This window comes from Pteropus vampyrus, unplaced genomic scaffold, assembly GCF_000151845.1.
Source record: "Pteropus vampyrus isolate Shadow unplaced genomic scaffold, Pvam_2.0 Scaffold21, whole genome shotgun sequence".
NCBI lineage: Eukaryota > Metazoa > Chordata > Mammalia > Chiroptera > Pteropodidae > Pteropus > Pteropus vampyrus.
In genome coordinates this window covers 2597592-2602758 of record NW_011888802.1, presented here as the reverse complement: position 1 = coordinate 2602758, position 5167 = coordinate 2597592, and the positions used below count along the sequence as shown (strand labels likewise).

General features: G+C 37.1%; 1 pseudogene; it reads right to left on the bottom strand.

Annotated features, from left to right (window-relative positions):
• Nucleotides 1-4869: 4869 nt before the first annotated feature.
• Nucleotides 4870-4988, bottom strand: LOC111736656 (annotated as a pseudogene).
• Nucleotides 4989-5167: the final 179 nt, after the last annotated feature.

Here is a 5167-nt window from a genome sequence, read left to right as displayed (position 1 = left end):
GATGATACAGGGACCCCGGGGATCTCCTGGATCTATTAAGCAAATTTCCTCCTGCCACCACAATGTCATGCCAGCATTGTCTCTGTGGCTCCCTGTACAAGTTTCCAATCATAGCAAGTTTAGCTTCTGCCCACCTCAGTCCTGAATGCATCACTCTAGAGTAGGGGCAGCTGCCTATCAACATACTGTGGGCACTTTGAGTATTGGATGGGGCAGGAGCTCAGGGTGTCAGGGCCATCAGGCTAGTAGTCTCAGTTTTCTGTAATTTCTGTGTCTGCACATTCCTGCAGTAGTCATAGATCACATGGAGACAAGCTGCTGCCTGGCCAGTACCACAGACCCCTGCGATCCCCTTAAGAGATATTGCAGCTTGTACAGGCAGCAGTGGTCTGCCCACAACTGTTTTCCCCGAAATGCGTTCACTGAGCTAGCCAAGGTCAGTTGCCTGTACAGACTGTGCAACTCTAGAGCCAAGCAGGGCAGGGGAGACTATCTGTCACTTTGTGGCTTGGGTGAAGCGGGATCTCAAGGACACAAGGGCCATCAGGCCAATACAGCCTCAGTTTTGCTGCAACTTCTATACCCAGGTGTTTCTGTCGTAGTCACAGATCACACTGAGAGCAGCTGCCGTCTGGGGCTGTCCCACGACCACTGCAGTCCCCTGACGCAATATTGCAACTCTTTCAGGCAGCAGAGGTCTGCCTGCAACTGGTTTCCCTGCAGTGTCCGGCTCTTTGCTAGCCAGAGTTTGTTGCTTCTGTGGATTAGAGAGGGAGCAGCAGTGGTGGAGGTTGACTGTCAATTTGTCACCTGGGGCAATTTGTGGGTTGGGTGAGGAAGTGTCTCAGGGAGACAATGGCCTGCAGATCAATACAGTCTCAGTTTTGCTGCAACTTCAGTAACCATTTAAGGTTCCCACAAAAGTCTCAGATCACAGCAAGACCAGCTGATGTCTGGGACTGGCCCGCAGATCCACCTAAATTCAGGTTGGCAGCAGTGATCGGACTGAAACTATCTCAGAAATGCCAGCTCACAGTGCTGGCCTCCAGCTGTGAATGTTTGGCCCTGAATTGGTGCAGGGCTTGACAGCCATCCAGCAACTAAAGGCCTGGATCTTCAGATTGGGTGGGGCGGGCTGATCTCCTAAAGCCAGAGCTTCCTAATGACCCTCTGGGAGGAGTCTGCACAGTCAAACTGGCAAGATCTATAGATTACTTCATAGGGGAGCAGGACAAAGACACAGTGGTGGCTGTCATTCCAGCCCTTGTTTTGGCTCCAGGTAATGCAGACTTTCTCAGTATGAATCCTGCGTGAGCCTCTGGCCAACTGCAAGTGTCCTGGGTGAGTGTCCACAGGTCGGAAAGCCTGTATGTGGATCCTTCAAAGGGACGTCTAGGATTTCAGTCTCCTTCCATCTCACCCAGATGGCCAGAATCCCCTCTGGTTTTTACAGTCAGAATTATTGGAAACTCCTCTTCCTTGGGCTGGGACCCTGGGCTGGGGAGCCCTCAAATGAGGCCAGAACCACCCTCTCCTTCAGGGGAGCCTCTGCAGCCTTGCTCTCCCTCCCAGTGATCTTCCACCACCTGTGGGTGCGGGTCCAGCCTGATTTGCAATTTTGCCCCTTCTATAAGCTTTGATGTGGCTCCTTCTTTATATTATCAGACGTACTTGTTATGATGAGCTGGGCTTTAGATGATTCTCCACATTGATTATTTTATAATTTGGTTGTAATTTCAAGGAGGACCTGGGAGGAGGCAAACTCCACTTTTACCTAAACTGCCATCTTCCCCCTGAGTCAAGATTCTTGTATATAATACCATTCAGGGAGTATATCTATAAAAATCATAATATTATTTATTGATAATGACTAACCTTACATTCTGGACTGACTATCTTAAAGAGTTTGCTATAAAGATAAGCAATTACAGCGAGTATAATTAAAAGGCATGCATATAAAATTAAAATATATTAAACTAAGAATGACTATAAGTTATTAAAATGGAGGTTTGTTATGATTTTCTATTAAGTGTATGAGATAATTAGTCATGTTAACATTATTATTAATTGGTCATAAGAATATCTGAAAGATTCTTTTTTACTGACCTGTCTCAAAACATTAAAATAGTATCTAACTAGATGACAGTATTTTTGTCTTCATATTTCCCCTTTAAATTGTATATTAATTTTAAAGTTTCTCATATATATAATCCTCATATCAAAAGTAAAGTATTCTAAAGTTTATAAATCGAAGTGAAATAAATTTTTAAAAGAGGAGCATATTTCTCATACCACCCACCACAATGGTGGCATGGCACAGGCCAATATGAGCATTTCTCTAATCAATGTGTAGCAAAGAGTGATGAGAAAGAGCATCTATCTCATAGCTTAAATAAAAGGAGGCAAGAGATTATTTGCTATTCTTAGAGGCATAATCATTTAACAATGTGTTTACAAATATAATAATTTATTTAAAAATTTCTTATAATTGAAATGTGATCTTAAATCTCAAGCTAATCTAGATCAGCAGTTATTGGATCACTAAATTGGAATTTATTTTATTCACAAGATTTTTAAAGCTAAATTTCAGTATTAGAATATTAATATAGTGCTTTACCGCTTGTGGATAAATACCCTCTTTTCCATTATTTTCTTCATTCTTATTTTATTCTTTGCCCTGCTATCATCTTTTAGTAAAGTTGCATCAGCCATTCTATTCCTTGGCATTGAGATCCATTGTCACTTTGTCTATTACCGTGAAAATGGTTGGAACTGCTCGCCTTTTTGGACAATGAGTTCATGCTCTGATATTCAGTGACAGTAGTTGTCTTTGGTTTCTTATACTTTCCCCTCTAAGACTTCCTTAACTTAAAATTCTACTGCTTCCAGAATTCAGGAGCCCAACAAAGTTGAGGCTCTAAAGATTTTGGATAACTTTTTTATTTTCGATCTTAAATTGGAGATTCATGAGTCTGTCGTCATGCTATATACTCTGCCCAGTTAATCTAGATACTTCATTTAATATTTATTCTGTATTACTCATTTGCCATGTACAGCCACACTGGGCAGTGCATGGAGGGTCCCAAATAGAAAGATGCACATACCCACTATGCTCTTGTATTCTGACTCCCTGTCAAGAAAACCAAGTTTTCTAATGTACCATTTTCTTCTTAAAGGATTTATACAGTCATTTTTATTTAATATGGTATGTAATTTTAACAACTAATATTTTGATAATATATCAACCTAAAAACCTGATTTTATATTTTGAAAAACAAAGACAACATAGACACAAATTATGGATCAATTTGCTCCTATTTAAGATATTTTCATAGATAGAGAGATATTTTGAAGCCTATTTTGTTGTACAGGTATGCCCTTTTTTGGTTCTAAATGAATTGCTAGATACTGATTTTAAAAGATTACTCTGTTCAGGGTTGTACCAAACCCTTTCACATACTTTCAAACAGAATTTACAATAAGAAAGAGAATCATTAAAAATACATGGGTCTGGTAAGGGGAAACTTAGGACAAGGCCATTAGTGTCTGTTCAGTTCCTTAGGAAAGAAGATGAAAGATAACTATCATGTCAAGATGTTTACTCTAAAAATACAGAGCTTGTTTTTTATGTGAACTATATTGTATTTGATTGTAGGTACTCTTAAGAAATAAAATGATCGAAGGTAATTGCTATATAAATTTTCATGAATAAGAATCTAATTGGAACTTACCATCATACCTCTATTGAATGATTACTTCTACAAGATAAAATGATTGCTCACGAAGTAAAATCTATTGCACAGAAAATGACTAAATCAAGAAGGTGATCCAGGTTTGTAAAATTTAGGGACAAGCACATGTATGTTATTTTACTTAAACATTAAAGTGCTTCTAAATTACATTTCCTGATTCTATTATTTATGAAAACTCTTTTAAGTACATGTGTTTAAACTTTAAATAATGTAGCTATCAAGAGACGCTAAACTATTTGAAACATTTTAAAGTATGACAAGAATTAAATGTGTTTATTGAAATAGATTAATTTTAAGGTATCTAATAAAATTTAAATATTGTGCACTTAAAGAGTAATAATTACAAGATTATAATTGATTATAATAGTTTTAAAAAATTAAATTAAGAAAAAATATTCAAAAATGTCCATTTAATTTGAAAATCTTTCCCAACTCATTTGCGTCCCATGCATATATGGCATTCCCCAAATCTGTTAATAGTACATGTCTTATCGGTCTTCAACTCATTGGCATATTTATAATTTATTATATAGATTGTAAAATGCTAAAATGTTATTCCTATGGTTAGGTACAATTTGAAGGTCAAATGATTATAATAACATGAATCAAAAGAAAGTAATTTTTAATATTTTAAAGTAGAATAATTTATCAGTTTTAGGAAGCATTAATAACAAAATCCCCCCCAAAAGAATTTAAGTACAATGTAATAGAGCAGAAATAACAGAAATTTCTTATTTTCACTGTCAGAGTCGGGAAAGGGTTGGATTAGGTATTAATTAATACATGTGAATATTGTAGTCTCTGAGTTGAAATCTTACTGACAATGGAACCCTCATTTGCTCCTTTCTCAATTGACTTTTGCTTTAACATCCTTGTGTTGGATAGTCAAGATAAGCTATATTCTATCCTGTCTAATAAAGGAGGTCAAGAAATACTAAATATAAATGCTGTTATCTGTCACATATTAAAACACTGTGTAAGGTATTTTTTTTGTTTTTGTTAGTAAATAACATGGAGAACATTTTCTTCTAAAGAAAACTAAACTTTATACAAAACACAGAGCAGAAAATAAAGCTACATTTCTTTTTTCTTTCTCTCTCTCTCTCTTTTTTTTAATCGTCTACAGCGCCTGGTATTCCTAGGTGATCTCCCATCCCAGTACTAACTAGGACCGACCTTGCTTAGCTTCTGAGATCAGATAAGGTTGGGTGCATTCAGGGTGGCATGGCCATAGACAACATTTCTACAGGAAATATAAGGAATTTAACATATTAGGATGCAGAGTACTTGATGATTTAGATTGGAACAAGTTTTTGAAGGACACTAACTGGTCTGTTAATAATTTTGGATATTTGACATGAAGAGTAAAGTTGAAATATAGAGTTCTGAGCAGAGGATTAACATAAATACATTTG